Here is a 17,630-nt window from a genome sequence, read left to right as displayed (position 1 = left end):
CCCCATAAAACCGGGGACCAACAAGGACCCCGGAACAAAATACCAGCCTCTAAGTTCCAAATTGACACAGCTTCTGCGCCACAAATTGATGAGGGTCTATGTGTTCACACTTACAATTTGCCCCAGCCAACCTCCTCCACAGACCTCAGCAACCTTCACACAGGAAGCAACATTTAAGAGGAAAGAAGAAAACAAGACCAGGAGGGAGCAGACAGAACAGAGAGAACATGACAATACGTAACAATGGTCAGTCACGTAAACATTTAGGAACAGGGCGCACGAGAGAGCGCATCAGCAATCACGTTTTCAGTCCCCTGGATGTGCCGCACATCGAGATGGAATGATTGTAAAAATAAACACCATCACATCATCCTCTGGTTTGGACACATCATGGACCTCAAAAAAGTGAGGGGGTTATGGTCGGTGTAGACCACAATAGGTACTACCCCCGACCCGACATACACTTCGAAGTGTTGTAGCGCCCAAATGAGTGCTAACGCTTCCTTTTCAATGACCGAATAGTTCAACTGATAATCGTTAAACTTTTTAGAAAAGAAACTAACAGGCCTCTCAACCCCAGACACATCTGCTTGCAGCAAAACTGCACCTGCCCCCACATGACTAGCATCCACTTGCAAGGTAAATGACAAATCCATGCGAGGGGCAGCCAGCACCGGAGTTGAGGTAAGCAACCTCTTTGCATCTTCAAAAGCGTGTTGACAACGAGTAGACCACACATAAACAGCCTTAGCTTTCAGCAGATCTGTCAAGGGAGCGACCACAGTAGAGAAGTTATTACAAAAACTACGGTAATAACCAATCATGCCCAAGAAACGCATCAGTTCCTTTTTAGTAGTTGGTGGTGGAAAAGCATCAATAGCCACCACTTTAGCCCGAACAGGACGCACTTCACCCTGCCCAACCACTTTTCCAAGGTATATAACGGTCGCCTGAGCAAACTCACATTTAGCCAGATTGAATGTGAGGCGACCCGCAGCCAGACGTTCGAAGAAGGCTTGAATACGGGACAGATGTTCTTCCCAAGTATCTGCATATATCACTACATCGTCCAGATAAACAGCGCACCCGGTCAGACCGGCGACAACCCTGTTCATAAGTCGCTGAAAAGTGGCAGGTGCATTACGCAGACCGAAACTCATAACCGAATACGAGTACAGACCAAAGGGTGTAATAAAGGCAGAGATTTCACGTGCCCTACTCGTCAGTGGCACCTGCCAATAGCCTTTTAACAGGTCAAATTTGCTCACAAACTTAGCTGCACCGACTTGATCAACACAGTCCTCCATTCGAGGAAGAGGAAATGAATCTGGCTTTGTGACACTGTTTACCTTACGGTAGTCCGTACAAAATCGGTTTGTTCCATCCGGTTTACTGACCAAGATACAGGGAGAAGCCCAACTGGAGAAAGAAGGCTCTGCTATCTTACTCTCCAGCATGTACTTGACCTCAGCATCCAGACAACGTAGTTTCTCTGAAGAAACTCTATAGAACCGCTGATCAGACCAACCATCTCTTTTCGCCCATCAACAGGTAGGTGAGTGAGAAGACTGTCTAAAATATCCAGTGTTTCTGAATTTTTTAATCTACCCTGCAATATACAATCGTCAGGACCAGGAACATCTTCCTCCGCATGCCCAGATCTAGCACGACAAGAACCCAAGGAAACAACTGTATCAGCCAAAAGAACAGGTTTTACCGTCCTCTGTAGAATCCCACTGTTCAGTCTCAGAGGAACGTGCATAAAAGGGTTTTAACAGATTTACATGGCACAGCTGGTGTGTTTTCCTCCGTTCTGGAGTGGCAACTAGATAATTTTGCTCAGTGTACTGGCGCACCACTGTATATGGACCTTGAAACTTGGCTTGAAAAGGAGAACCAACAATTGGCAGCGGAGCAAGAACCTGGTCACCTGGACTAAAGTGACGAGGCTCAGTTCGGCGATCAAATATGCCCTTCATCCTCTCCTGTGAAGATGATAACTTCTCTTTAGCCATTTCACCAGCGGCGTACAGCCGTCGCCGGAAATCACACACATACGATAATAAGGACTGAGGAGCCTCGGGAGACGTCCAGTCATCCTGGAGAACAGATAAAAGTCCACGCACCCTATGTCCAAACACAAGGTCATTTGGACTGAACCCTGTGCTCTCCTGTGAAACTTCCCTAGCAGCTAACAGTAACCAAGGCAACCCCTCCTCCCAATCCTTATCCATCTCAGCACAATAAGCTCTCAACAAAGACTTAAGTGTTTGATGGAAACGTTCCAATGCTCCTTGACTTTGCGCGTGATAGGCGCTAGACAAATTGTGTTTAATATGGAGCTGTTGAAGAACCTGACTAAACAGATTAGAGGTGAAATTAGAGCCTTGATCACTCTGAATGACCTTAGGGATTCCAAACAATGAGAGAAACTGAGTCAAAGCTTTTAACACAGATTTAGTCGTGATAGATCGAAGAGGATAGGCAGCAGGAAACCTAGTGGTCTGACACATCACAGTGAACAGGTAACTGCTACCCTTTTTAGAACAAGGCAGAGGACCCACACAGTCAATAATCAGATACTCAAATGGTTGGCTGAGTACAGGAATAGGAAACAATGGTACTGGTTTAATAGCTTGATTAGGCTTACCAGTTAATTGACAGGTGTGACAAGTTGATAAAATCAGAAACGTCCCTCTTTAATCTAGGCCAAAAGAAATGTCTTAATATGCGATTGTAGGTTTTCCTCACCCCCATATGTCCAGCAACTTCACTGTGAGAAGTTTCCAACACCAACTCACGAAGCTTAACTGGTACAACAACCTGACTAATTGCCTCCCCTAGAAAACAACTATCATGAGACACCCACTTTCTCATCAGGACATCCTCTTGGAGAAAATAGCCATGGGCGACATCTCCCAACTGTTCCACAGGCACAATTTGGTCAAGCAACTCTTCTAACGTGGGGTCATCCCGTTGTGCATTGATTAGATCTGAGCGGGTTACAGATAACGGGATAACAGGGAAAACAGTGACATACTTTGTATTATTATCATTAGTCGGCGCAGTGACCAGTTTGTCACGGCTCATAAAACGTGTCACTGCACACGCAGAGAACACCTCTGGGAAACTCTGTACACTCTCATCAGGAATCCCAACAAATGACGGCTTAGTGGAAACCACTAGAGATGGAAACACGACAGGCCATACACGCTCACCAGCCAAGTTATTCCCAAGGATAACGTCGATACCCTCAATAGGCAACAAAGGACGCACCCCCATAACAACTTCACCCTTCACCAGCCCACAATCCAACATCAGTTTATGCAATGGAACTGACAGAGTGTTCAAACCTATTCCCCTAATTAGAACACTATTCCCCGAATCAGTCTTAGCAGAAAAGGGTAACACAGACTCCAACACAAATGATTCAGAGGCCCCTGTGTCTCTCAGGATCTTCACTGGTACTAGGTCTTTACTTCCTAACATAGACACAAAACCTTCCGTAATGAAAGGTAAATAGTCTGGATCAATATGGACTTTCACATTCTCCTTGGCCTGAGGAAATGAGTCATGAGTGAACTGATGTGGAACAGGTGCAGCTAACGCGGTAGGCTTAGATTTAGCGTAAGCACCCTTTGACCTGAGAAGTGGACATTCGTTTTTCCAATGACCTGAACCTTGACAGTAGTGACACTCCTGCCCAAAGTCAGCTTTACCATGGGAGTCAGGCTCAACCCTAGTTGAATAGAACTCTGCCCGTGAACCAAAGTATCTCGGTGAGCGAAGCCCAAATCTATCCGAACGCCCCCACTCTTTCCGAATACGGGGCTCTGCAAAGACACTTTTGTGAGTCAACACATACTCGTCCGCCAAAACCGCAGCTTCAGCAACATTCTTTACTTTCTGTTCGTTAATATACATGGCAATACGATCAGGAATTGTGTCCTTAAATTGCTCTAACATAATCAGATCACACAGCCCTTGGAAAGTCACAACTGCAGAGGCGGAACACCAGCGATTAAACTGTAAAGATAATTGTCGCGCAAACTCAACATGAGTCTGCTTATCATCCCTTTTTAAAGTCCTAAATCGTTGGCGGTAAGCCTCAGGGACCAATTCATAAATCTGTAACACAGCTGTTTTAACTTTATCATAACGGGCACTGTCGTGTACACTAAGAGCTGAATATGCTTCCTGCGCTTTACCAGTCAGGACACACTGCAACATTAAAGTGCGGTCAGAATCAGGCCAACTCCTAGCGTCAGCAACCCGCTCAAACAACGAAAAGAATGTCTCGGGTCCCTTTCATTAAACTGAGGCAATAACCGTAAGTTCCCAACAATATCAAATGTCTCTGGGGCACGACCAAAAGCGGAACTACCCCTAGGTAAATCTGGGTCACCTTCCCAAAACAAACTCTCCCCTGAGATCTTTCCTTCCCTGACCAACTCTATACGTTCTTGTTGCAACTTGATTTTAGCACGCGCCATATCTTGTTTAAAAGCCAATTCCTTTTCATATTTTATACGATCATGCTCTAGCTTCTCACGATCATGCCCCAGCTGTAACAGAAGCAGTTCTTTCTGCTGTTCAAAAAGAAGGCTACTAGGACTAACCGATGGAATGGCCATTGTAACGTTATGCGGAGACGACAAATCCTCAGCAGAGGCTGGCCCAGTGGTAACTTCAAGAATACCACTCTCCATCAGATTGGCCTTCAATATCAACCTAATAGAATTTTTTAGACGTTTATCACTAATCTCAACCTTGTAGTGTTCCGCGACCTTCAACAGCTGTTCTTTAGTACATAAATCTAACAATTCCTCCGATGGAGAGCGAATGAACTCATCTACATAAGACGCCATTATGACAAAAAAAAGTGTTTTTCGCTCTTCCCTTCTGTTGAGCACACCAGACCACAACCTGAGAATTGACAATCACCCTGAGCACCACAGAAGAGAGATGAGATATGGAGCTTCCCCAAAACGTACAATAACTCAACCCTAGTCTTCGTGCAGATTTGCGGTGGGAATTTACGCACTGTAGCCCGCTGGCAAGAAAAAACTCCCCAGCATGCTGGCAAATTCCACCAAGCCACGGATGTGCCCCCGAGACAACTGCTCAGTCCACAGACACCACACAAAAATAACAAACATTAACCATGCCAAACATGTCCAAAAATGAAACACGTCGCTAAGCCTATCAGGGGAAAAAGGCTATAGCTCCGGGTAGCAAGTTCCACTACCCTACACAAATCTCCCACCGAGGTACACAGCCGATTACTCACCTCAGACTGACATCCCAACAGAAAGTAGAACAAGAGTTCAGGCTAGGCAGGGCCTGGAAACTAACCATTATACTCTCTCCAACACAGCACACAAACCAAACAACAAAAGGCAACCAATACTGGGCGTATCAAACTCAAAAAAAATATGCAAACCAAACACTGCAAACCAAACACGTACCTCCACGGTCTCCCAAACCAATAGTTCAAAGATCCCGGATGAGCCCCCACTTGTCACGAACCGGCTCAAAGCCCGTAACAAAGGGAGACAACGTGGAGATAAGGAGTAACAAAATATATATTTATTAACCAAAGCAACTAAGGAAAATATACAATGGTGTGTGTGTGATCAGTAATCAGTAGTGTAAGTGAGTGTTTTGCATGCATGAATGTGATAATGCAAGGTGTTGAAAGGTGCCAATGCAAACAAACAATAGGCCACCAAGAACCACAACACCATCTACAAAGGTGTCTGCATGGAGAGAGTCTTCTCCATAAATGTGGAAGAGGTCTATTTATCCTGGGACACACCTGGCCCAGGTGTTTCCCATGTAGCTGACGACCCTCCCCAACTCCGCCCACCGGCATCCTAATAAGGAAACAAGAACAAAAACAGAATACGGCAGACAGAGTGGGAGGGTCGTCACAAAAGTTTGAGTTGTACCGAGTACAATTAGTTGGCGCTCTGGAATTTCCGCTGATTTGGTTCCTGTACAGGTACAGCATCCGTAAAAGGCTAAGTAAGTGAAACTGAAACTGAAAAAAAATTGATCGCTCTCATGCTCTTGCTTCTCCTTCATTTTGATCAAAACTGTTAAACTATTGTTTTTCTCTCTCTTTGAGTCAACTACTCACCACATTTTATGCATTGCAGTGCTAGCTAGCTGGAGCTTATGCTTTCTCTGATTCTTTGATTGGGTGGACAACATGTCAGTTCATGCTGCAAGAGTTCTGATGAGTTGGAGGACGTCCTCCGAAAGTTATTATAATTACTGTGTAAGTCTATAGAAGGGGGCGAGAACCATGAGCCTCCTAAGTTTTGTATTGAAGTCAATGTACCCAGAAGAGGACGGAAGCTAGATGTCCTCTGGCTACACCATGGTGCTACCCTACATAGTGCTGTTGAGGCTACTGTAGACCTTCATTGCAAAACAGTGTGTTTTAATCATTTCTTCGGTGACGTGAATATATTTTGTTTTTATGAACTTCACTGAGGAGGATGGTCCTCCCCTTATTCCACTGATGTGCTTCAGTAAGGTGGGCCTTTTAGCATTTATAGACATGTTTGTCCATTGTACTGCAGAAATGGATCAGAATTGACTGAAAATAGAGGTTGTGGTGGCAGCGGTAGAGAAGTACTTGGGATGGCGAGGATTTAGCCTACGGCAGAAAAGTTGCAGGGGGTGTTGAGTGGTATTGTTCTGTCCTCTCAGACTGTTGGTCTGGAGTAGGATTAGATAGGGATGAATAGTGGAATGGGTGGTGATTTTTTTTAATAGAAGGCCAATATTTGGAAGGCAATTTTCCTTTTTCCCAATTTGTATTACTGTATAAAGAATTTCATGTAGATAGGCCATGAATTTCCTCACATACCAGTATATTAGGTGTTATTTGAAATGCATTCCAGGTGACTACCTCATGAAGGTTGAGATAATGCCAAGAGTGTGCAAAGCTGTCATTTGTTTAACACTTTTTTGCTTACTACATGATACCATATGTGTTATTTCATAGTTTTGATGTCTTCACTATTATTCTAAAATGTAGAAAATAGTTAAAAAAAAATAAGAAAAACCCTTGAATGAGTAGGTGTGTCCAAACTTTTGACTGGTACTGTATATGGGGGGGTACTGTATATGTACCCTGTATACCGACTGTTACTTTTGATTTTGAACCCCCCTTTCGGGGTAAGGCATTGCGGTAGACTAGCGTCCTGTCCAAGGGGTATACTGTACTTGTATATCAAGTTGCCTCACACTACTGAACAGGAGATAGGCTTCTGCCCTATGGGCTGTTATGACTGGGACAATGCTAACGATAGTGCACTCAGAGGTAACGTTATTTCTCCATGTATTTTTCACCAACTAAACTTCTTAAGCTTGTTGGGTATGTTTACTTTGTGAAATGCAAAGTTTTCTATGTTGTTGACCATGAATGATGGTGAAACTGAATTCCTGACCGCGGATTGTGCCGTTCGGCATCACAAATATGTCAAAGAAAACAATTTATATTTACATTGGAAAATGTGTAATATTTGCTCCATTCTTTTGATTGGAACTTTTCATGACTAACTATTTTTGTTCTTTCAGGCCGAGTGCATGATCAGCAGTGGTCTGCTCACTACTCAAGCGGATAACCAGCCTGCAGCTTGAGAGTGATGTTTAACAGAGGGCTATATGCCTGTCATAAAATGTTCCTCATAGGACAATAAGTAATCACGTTTATAATCTGATTCTATACTATGTCTACTTTGCCTGCAAAAGTTCATAACCAAATTCCTGTTTTGATGTACAGATCTGTCACAGAAACCATGTGCTACTTGTATGTGAAGATGAATTTGCTGTATGTATTGATGTCCTACTCTAAAGGGATGCAGTAATGAATTAGTGTCTTTAAGTGACTCTGTATATTCATTTCAGGGACGAGACTTGTATGCTGCCCTGACAAATGAGGCCTTTGAGGAGTTCCGACATGCTATGACGGAACTTGATATGTTGCGCAGTCTGGCACCAGAAACTGCAGATGGAACCCAGTACCCGCTCTGTCCCAAGGTTTGTTATATGTTTTGGGCCTATTTAATTTGTTTAATCACCCCAAAAAAACACATTTAAGGCCTAAGATATCAATTGTGATGTCTCCCTCTTTAATAAACAGAAATGATCTATTAGAAACATCTCTGTTCCATTTTTGTCAAACAATTATACAGACTAACAGACCTCCAGTCTTTCATTTTATTTGTTTACTGGGATCCCCATGGTCTGTTACAAAGCAGCAGCTACTCTTCCTGGGGTCCAAAAACTATAAAGCAAGTATATTTGGACGTCTCTTTACAGGACAATGGAACAGTGGTGGTAGCAGTGAATGGGCTTTTAGGTTTAGGTTGCCTGGATCAAGTTATCAGCAACCAAAACATAAGGAAAAGTACTTTGCAAACCAAGCTGATGTGGATCGATTCATTTGTAAGCCCATATCACCAACAGGGGTACTGCCCGAACGTAATATGCACTGCATTTTAAGGATAACTTCCATTGTTACCTTATGCATGACTGGAAGAGAATGTGACAAAATCTAGAATTATTTGAACTCATGATATAAAAGATTGCCACTAATTCACATTTAAATGGTGCAGTTATCCCTCCACTTCATCTGTTTGACTTAGTTGTCTTAAGGTTGGAGACATGCAACATCCATTTAGGCACTGAACCTGGCACCACTGTGTGTGATCTGCTTCAGGCAACAGCCCAGTGCGTTATACCTGTACTATACTTGATATTTAAAAATATATTTTGTTTAGGGTTGCCATGGATTTCAAGCAGACAGCGCCATCAGGTGCAAACCCAAAACAATGAAATGGGACGAGACAGGAGTGTTGGGCGTTTCCTGCGAGCATGAGCACCCGCTTCACTTCTTGAACATGAAAAAGGGTGGGATGCAGTAATGAGTTTTTTTCATTTTCTTTTTCAGTATTTTTTTTCAGTGTTTGATTAATTCAGTTTGCAAATAAAGGATATATCTCTTCTGTAGTTTGTCAAATGCAGTCTACCTGCTGCGAGCGATGAAGGAGCGGATGAGAGGCAAGAACATCAATCTCATCTTAATGTATGACATTGCATGCAAAAAAAAAAGTATATTTCTGTTGTTGAAGGTGCTGGCCTGGCAGATGGGGAGCAGATGGAGAGGCTGTGGTTGTATCTGTTGCGCTTTGGGAAGGTCACCAAAAAAATGACGCCGTCCCATCGTATTGGCCTACTGACTGATGCACTTCTTCACGGTGGGAAAAAGATACGCCAGAGGCAACGTCAGTACACCTGAAACTGTTATTAATTTACTTGATGCCGGTTGACTCTAGCGATGTTCCTAACATTTCCTGTTTTCTTTGTTTTAGTGGACTCTGCTGCAGAGGCTGTTGTCACATCTGTTGTCACACATGTTGTCACATCTGTCACTGTTGTTATGTTTTAGGAACAACACTGGACACCATTAGGAATTGGGGCAGGAATGTCAGTGTCAAACTTGAGGCAAAAACCTGCTCTGTGCTGTGAGGAGCAATATGTTGCAATGCTACAGCAACATACAATTGCAATGTATGTCATTCATTTCAAATGACTAAACAAAGTTATTTTTAGGCATGCATTATTTCAGGGTGAGCAGGAAAGTGGAGATGGAACAGCTGTTTGTCAGCTTGTGCAGATCGAGAGGTACTTCCTCAGTTAACAGTGCAATTGTTAGATCAATGAATATAATCTATATAATATATAATATATATATATATAATATGATCTCCCTGGTCAAATTATTTAGAACCTTTCTGATTACAGAAAACTCAAAAACGATGGAGAGGAAGAACAGCATCCTCCATCGATGGTCCCTCACCAGCAGTCGCTTCCACGGACTGCAGAGTATCAAGACACAAGGCGAGACCCAAATGCAGAAACAGGAGGCAGACAGTTGGAGTCGTACAATGTTTATTAATCCAAAGAGGTAGGCAAGAGAATGGTCGTGGACAGGCAAAAAAGGTCAAAACCAGATCAGAGTCCAGGAGGTACAGAGTGGCAGACAGGCTCGTGGTCAAGGCAGGCAGACACAAAGTCCAGAAACAGGCAAGGGTCAAAACCGGAAGGACTCTAAAAAGGAGAATGCAAAAAGCAGGCAAACGGGAAATCCGCTGGTTGACTTGGAAACATACAAGACGAACTGGCACAGAGATACAGGAAACACAGGGATAAATATACTGGGGAGAATAAGTAACACATGGGGGGTGGAGACAATCACAAGGACAGGTGAAACAGATCAGGGCGGGACAGCAGAGTAACAGATTGAGGATCAATCTGGAGGTAACCTTCAGTCTGGTGCTAGAACGGAGGTTGCTCTGTGGCCTGATAACACAATAATAATTTTTATTTTTGGTTGTTCTTGAACTTGGTTTCTGTTGCTTATGATCTATTGTTGGATGGTAAAGTAATTGTATAGCAGCTTTTGTCATTTTCAAATGTTTTATTGTTTTATTGTTTAGATTAATTAGGTTGAATATGTTGAAGGTAATTCAATCTGACACACCCCTCAAAATGATCACAAGAACGGTGAGCAAAAATCCCAGAACCACACGGGGGGACCTAGTGAATGACCTGCAGAGAGCTGGGACCAAAGTAACAAAGCCTACCAGTAACACACTACGCCGCCAGGGACTCAAATCCTGCAGTGACAGACGTGTCCCCCTGCTTAAGCCAGTACATGTCCAGGCCCGTCTGAAGTTTGCTAAAGAGCATTTGGATGACCCAGAAGAAGATTGGGAGAATGTCATATGGTCAGATGAAACCAAAATAGAACTATTTGGTAAAAACTCAACTTGTTGTGTTTGGAGGACAAAGAATGCTGAGTTGCATCCAAAGAACACCATACCTACTGTGAAGCATGGGGGTGGAAACATCATGCTTTGGGGCTGTTTTTCTGCAAAGGGACCAGGACGACTGATCCGTGTAAAGGAAAGAATGAATGGGGCCATGTATCATGAGATTTTGAGTGAAAACCTCCTTCCATCAGCAAGGGCATTGAAGATGAAACGTGGCTGGGTCTTACAGCATGACAATGATCCCAAACACACCGCCCGGGCAACGAAGGAGTGGCTTCGTAAGAAGCATTTCAAGGTCCTGGAGTGGTCTAGCCAGTCTCAAGATCTCAACCCCATAGAAAATCTTTGGAGGGAGTTGAAAGTCCGTGTTGCCCAGCAACTGCCCCAAAACATCACTGCTCTAGAGGAGATCTGCATGGAGGAATGGGCCAAAATACCAGCAACACTGTGTGAAAACCTTGTGAAGACTTAGAGAAAACGTTTGACCTCTGTCATTGCCAACAAAGGATATATAACAAAGTATTGAGAAACTTTTGTTATTGACCAAATGCTCATTAAAAAGCCTACAATGTGATTTTCTGGATTTTTTTCCCTCATTTTGTCTGTCATAGTTGAAGTGTACCTATGATGAAAATTACAGGCCTCTCTCATCTTTTTAAGTTGGAGAACTTGCACAATTGGTGGCTGACTAAATACTTTTTTTGCCCCACTGTATGTCAGGTATACATTTCATTGGAAAATTGAACAAAAACAAGACAGAATGAGAAAAAATAATTTCGAATTTGAAGTCCCCTGCCTTTGCCAGTATGTCTTCCAGCTGTTTCTTACCATAAGATGACGGTCGCTTGATGGTTAACTCATGCCCCCGATATCGAATTACGGTCCTCCTCAAAAGAGCAATAAGGGAACCAAACTTTTTCACCTCATTCATCGAATAGGGAAGACACAGAGAGCTTGGCGTGGATAACATACACTACCGTTCAAAAGTTTGGGGTCACTTAGAAATGTCCTTGTTTTTGAAAAAGCACATTTTTTGTAGATTAAATTAACATCAAATTGATCAGAAATACATTGTTAATGTTGTAAATGACTATTGTAGCTGGAAACGACAGATTTTTAATGGAGTATCTACACACAGGCATGCAGAGGCCGATTATCAGAAACCATCACTCCTGTGTTCCAATGGCATGTTGTGTTAGCAAATGCAAGTTCATCATTTTAAAAGGCTAATTGATCATTACAAAATCCTTTTGCAATTATGTTAGCACAGCTGAAAACTGTTGTTCTGATTAAAGAAGCAATAAAACTTCTTTCTTTAGACTAGTTGAGTATCTGGAGCTTCTGTGGGTTCGATTACAGGCTCAAAATGGCCAGAAACAAATCACTTTCTTCTACATCTCGTCAGTCTATTGTTGTTCTGAGAAATGAAAGCTATTCTATGTGAGAAATTGCCAAGAAACTGAAGACGCTGTGTAGTACTCCCTTCTTGGAACAGTGCAAACTGTCTCTAACCAGAATAGAATGAGGAGTGGGAGACCATGGTGTACAGCTGAGCAAGAGGACAAGTGCATTAGAGTGTCTAGTTTGAGAAACAGACGCCTCACAAGTTCTCAACTGGCAGCTTCTTTAAATAGTACCCACAAAACACCAGTCTCAAAGTCAACAGTAAAGAGGCAACTCCGGGATGCTGGCCTTCTTCTGCAGAGTTCCTATATCCAGTGTCTGTGTTCTTTTGCCCATCTTAATCTTTTATTTTTATTGGCCAGTCTGAGATATGGCTTTTTCTTTGCAACTCTGCCTAGACGGCCAGTTGAGGACTTGTGAGGCGTCTCGTTTGAGAAACAGACACTCCAATGTACTTGTCCTCTTGCTCAGTTGTGCACCGTGGTCATCAACTTTTCTTGCCCACAAAAACGTACAAAACTGTCACAAATCTCGGGTTTATTGTACCGATGCGGTAGTACAAGACAATGGGCGCTCTTGCTCCAGCGCCACGGGATACAGTTCTACCGTGACAGAGCTAAGGCGAGCATACCATGTTCTTTCACTATTTAAATCAGATATTCAACTGATTAACAGGCCAGATACAGTAGGTTATAAACACACAATAACACACGTGACCCATGATATATCAATATTATAAAGTTATTATAGTCCACACATAATATTACCTAATAATATACGCCATTATTAAGCAGACACTTTTAAGCGACTTAGTCATGCAACTTAGGCATGTGTAGCTTAACCTCTTTCTAAATATGTTGAAAACAAATTGCTTGATGTAATGAAGAGCACAAGTGTAATAAAACAATTCACTTTTAAATTGTTCTCTAATTAAACATCACGGAATACCCAAGTCGAATGTTTGATTGGTGTGACATGCGTCACCTAATTGTGATTGTGCCTACATGAGTCTCGTTATTGGTGGGTGGGGTTCTCCTTATACATTTCCAGTGTTTCCCAGTGGCCAGAGGATTCCCCTTAAATTGTAAAGGTTGGAGTGCCTTCAGAGGACAAGAGAAGTGAAGGTGACTTAGACCAAATTTCCAGTAAAGGCAGCCTGGTAGTTGAATTTTAAGTACGGCAAAAGTATGACCTCCAGCTAGGATCAACTCTCCTTCACCCTGGGCACGCCTCCCTAAACCTTTGTATGTATTGCTGTTTCTAATTTAAAGTGAAAGCTAATAAGTATATATTGGTGATACGATCATTGTAAGAAGATTGTGTGATATTAATGCGGAGCGCTCCAATGGTGATTATAGAGATGTGACTCTCTAATATTGGTGCTGAAAGATATTGGTGCTTCAGAAAATAAATCTGCTGTTTATTTGAAATCTAGCTAATTGCATTCGGCTGTATCAAGGGCTTTGTGATTCGTTGGCCAGGCAATTCAGGTGTGAGTGCCGGGCTGGATAAAAAAGCTTTCTTACTGTTCACTTGGAAACTAATTAAGAAACATGGCATCACTTTGTACTTACTGCTATTTAACTGCTATGTAATTACAGTCAAGCAGTACTGGTTGTTAGATAACAAAACAACTCTAGTCAACATGTTTCAGAACAATGTTGATACTGCATTTATTATTGTGTACTAGTTATATAGGTTTGAGGGCAGCTTGATGTTGCGTGAATAGATACACTGTCATTACCACTTACTGTAGGCATCCCATCTCACAACTGCTGAATTATTATGGATTGACAAGTGATTTGTAGTGAGCCACGTAGTTTTAAGCAATAGATTTCTGAATACATTTCACTTGTGATTCAAACCATGGACCTCATTCCTGTAAATCACTAATTAATGTGCAAAAATCTTCCTCAACCATGCATGCTTATTGTCAGAAGAATCCATATTCCTCGTACCCCTGGGCAAGATCATGCAACATGAAAGTTCACTTACACTGCTATGCTGATGACACCCAGCTCTACCTCTCCACCAAACCCACCATTCCCCTGCCTTCACAACATCCAGAGCTGGATGAGCATGAACCTTTTCAAACTCGACAGCAACAAACAGAGGTCATGCTCATCAGCACCAAATCCACTCTTTCAAAGCATCACCAAAGATGGTTTCCTGGTCCCTCTCTAAATAAGTCAAAAGCCTTGGTGTCTTCCTGAATAGTTCCCTCTTTCCACATCACTTCGACAGCATTCCTCCACCTCCGCCACTACAGCACCGAAACCATCATCCATGCCTTCGTTACTTCCTGACTGTAACGGATTTCCTCCTCTTCGTCTGAGGAGGAGTAAGAATCGGACCAAAACGCAGTGTGATAAGTGTCCATATTGATTTATTCAAAAACACAACTGAACACTGGAACAAAATAATAAACGTGAATCAATGAAACCGAAACAGTTCTGTAAGGTGACAACACACACTAGACAGCAAATAAACACCCACAAAACCCAGGTGGAAAAAAGGCAACCTAAGTATGATTCTCAATCAGAGACAACTAACGACACCTGCCTCTGATTGAGAACCATACTAGGCCGGACACAAAAACCAACATAGAAAAACAAACAAGACTGCCCACCCCAACTCACGCCCTGACCATACAAAAACAAAGACAAAACAAAGGAACTAAGGTCAGAACGTGACACCGACTAGACTACTGGAACACTCTCCTCACCAGATCCCCACCAAACTCATCAATAGACTCCAACTGGTTCTGAACTGCTGACAGAATTCACACCAGCACCAGATCAACTGAACACATCAAACCAATCCTGTCTCCCTGTGGTATCCTGTATTAACTTTCAAATCCTCCTCCTCACCTACAAAGCCCTCCACAACCTACCTCTCTGATCTTCTCCAAGTCTATGCCCCCTCCCGCTCCATCCGCTCCTCCTCTGCTGGTCTCCTTGTCTCCCCCCCATTCCACCATGGGTGCCCGGGCCTTTAGCTCCTATTCCAAACTCTACCACCTTAAACCAAACCCTTACCCTAAACTGGGTAGCCTATCACCTTAAACCAAACCCTTGCCCTAAACCAGGTAACCCACCACCTTAAACCAAATCCTTACCCTAAACTGGGTAACCGACCACCTTAAACCAAACCCTTGCCCTAAATCGGGTTTGAATCCTCTTCCCAACCCCTCCCTCCTCTTTTTATCTGTCCTATTTTGTCTGGTCCTTTGATTTTAGATGGTTTCTATTTTATATTGCACTGTTGATTGACACACTTCATTTTATGACTTTATGTACCACATTTCAGTTGATGTTGGCCTACTTTTAATGTAAGATGTCTTTGAGTGTCCTGAAAGGCGTCCGCCAAATTAAAATGAATTAATACCATTGTTTAAATAAAACTCTTACTTAAAACCCCCTTTAAAAACATCCAGCAGGAAACAGTCTTATTTGAAATGAGGAATATATCATATTTTTCTGACTAAAATACGACTACTGTGGAAAGACGCATTATGGAATGGAGAAGTGAAAGTGATAGAGCAATTCTCAACATTTCACATCAGAATGTAGGACTGGATTTTTATGTTGGAATAAACATTAATCTGAGAATACATACCTTTCCCCTTCAGCAGCTCTGCGCAAAACAAGTTATAGGCAGACACTGCACTTATAACCAGCAGCTTTGCGGCGCCAGGTGTTGCAGGAGGTATTAAGTGAACACCTATAGTTACAAATCCAGTTCTGTAATTTCAAAGGAAAGCATTGTCATTAGATGTAAGTCAACTAAAAACATTCAAGCATAATACTGTATAACTTCTATGTTGATAAAATGGTGTTTACAGTACAGTAATTAAACATGATTTTACACTGTTGCCTGATCTTCCCTAATCTGCAGTGGTTTAGGTAGTGGATGGTCCCCCCCAATATTATAATAATACAGGGGGTTAGGAAAGAAAAAAACTTGGCCTGGGGTCAGTCAGTAATTTTGTGCTATGGTGGAATGTCTCCCCATTATGCTTGCACCAATCCAATGCTTTTAAATGCAGTGGGTGAAATGAAAGTGTGAACACTTCTGGATGCAGGGTATCAGAACACAGCCTATTTCTTTCCCCACTCTCCCCAAAATCAATTTGTCCCCCCAATCCCCTCTTGCCACTAACCCTTCAATATCCACCAACCTTATAGTCACGTCTCTAATTCCACCTCACTTCGTCTCACGCCCCACCTCTTCCCTCCATTTCATACCTTAACTAAAGACACAGGTAGTCCTGTAGCTGCAGCAGCCTCCATCACCAGGGCTAAGGACCTCCTTTTCATACCCTGTTCATGATAATACACAAGGATGCCCCTGATGTTAGCCATTATGAGGTGTCTTCCTACAACAACAAAGATATGAAATATTAAATTGTACCATGGGTATAAGTAAGTGTTTCCTACTCTTTGAATAAGAGCCTTCAGGCCATTTGGTCTAACTGACAGGAGATTAGCCTTTGCCAGCAAGACCAACAGCCCTTGGTCAGGGTAGTTGGAACCAGTCTTTTCATTGTACTTCACTCACATAGATAGCCTACTGCAGGTTACAATATGAAGCTAATGAAAAGCACTAAAGCTGCAATTAAGTTTCTTCCATGTCTCTGTGTTGGGTTCAAAAAAAAAATGTATATACTGTATTTGACAGGGTTGGAGAAATGTTACCACTCTCAAATTCTTAGACAGGGCAATGGAAGCGAGGACTGACCATCCATGATATTGCTTGAGGCTATACAGTGTTTTCATTTATTTTGTTTACAAACATTGGAGTAAAACAATCTTATAATTGGGGTTCTGGTGGGGGTATGACAGTTGAACTAAGCTCATAAGGCATTAGTTATATTCTTCAAGAATAAATGGGTACATATTCATTTATAAGCCCAAAGATGTATGTAGAAACTGCTGATTTACCAATTAAAAGGCTAATGACAAGTAGCTAGCTAATCTGATTATATACATTTACATTTACATTTACATTTATTTCACCCGTCAGTGTTTTACTTATTATTTTGAGACAAACATTGAAAGGAATTGTTGAACACACCCGAGTGATGGGCGAAGTCATCAGAACAGACTAGAGTGGAACAAAGAAATTACATCTAAAGTTAGCTAGTTAATATTTAAAAAATATATATAAATATATATAGCTAGCTGCCGTAACTAACATTCTTTTGTCAATACTTGCTAATTTAGCTAGCTCAGAGACTACGAAACTATTACAATCAGGGTCTAAACAGCTCACCAATTCATAATTCAAGCATGCTTTTATAAGAATCATGCTAAATCTAAATATGAAAACCCAGGAAGTTGACACAAAATAAATCCCGGGAAATGTTTTGGC

At 42.2% G+C, this 17,630-nt stretch overlaps 1 long non-coding RNA gene across 1 annotated transcript; it reads right to left on the bottom strand.

Moving 5' to 3' along the window:
* Window positions 1-9,966: 9,966 nt before the first annotated feature.
* Window positions 9,967-17,576, bottom strand: LOC135539015 (uncharacterized). The gene is made up of 4 exons (XR_010455534.1): window positions 17,532-17,576; window positions 16,505-16,579; window positions 15,876-16,000; window positions 9,967-10,128 (listed from the first exon to the last, which is right to left on the bottom strand). It is a non-coding gene; the product is annotated as an uncharacterized LOC135539015 (long non-coding RNA).
* Between the last annotated feature and the right edge of the window lie 54 nt (window positions 17,577-17,630).

The sequence above is a fragment of the Oncorhynchus masou genome, unplaced genomic scaffold (assembly GCF_036934945.1).
Source record: "Oncorhynchus masou masou isolate Uvic2021 unplaced genomic scaffold, UVic_Omas_1.1 unplaced_scaffold_13___fragment_6___debris, whole genome shotgun sequence".
Taxonomy (NCBI): domain Eukaryota; kingdom Metazoa; phylum Chordata; class Actinopteri; order Salmoniformes; family Salmonidae; genus Oncorhynchus; species Oncorhynchus masou.
Note: the sequence above shows the minus strand (reverse complement) of the source record. Positions and strands in the feature narration are given on the sequence as shown.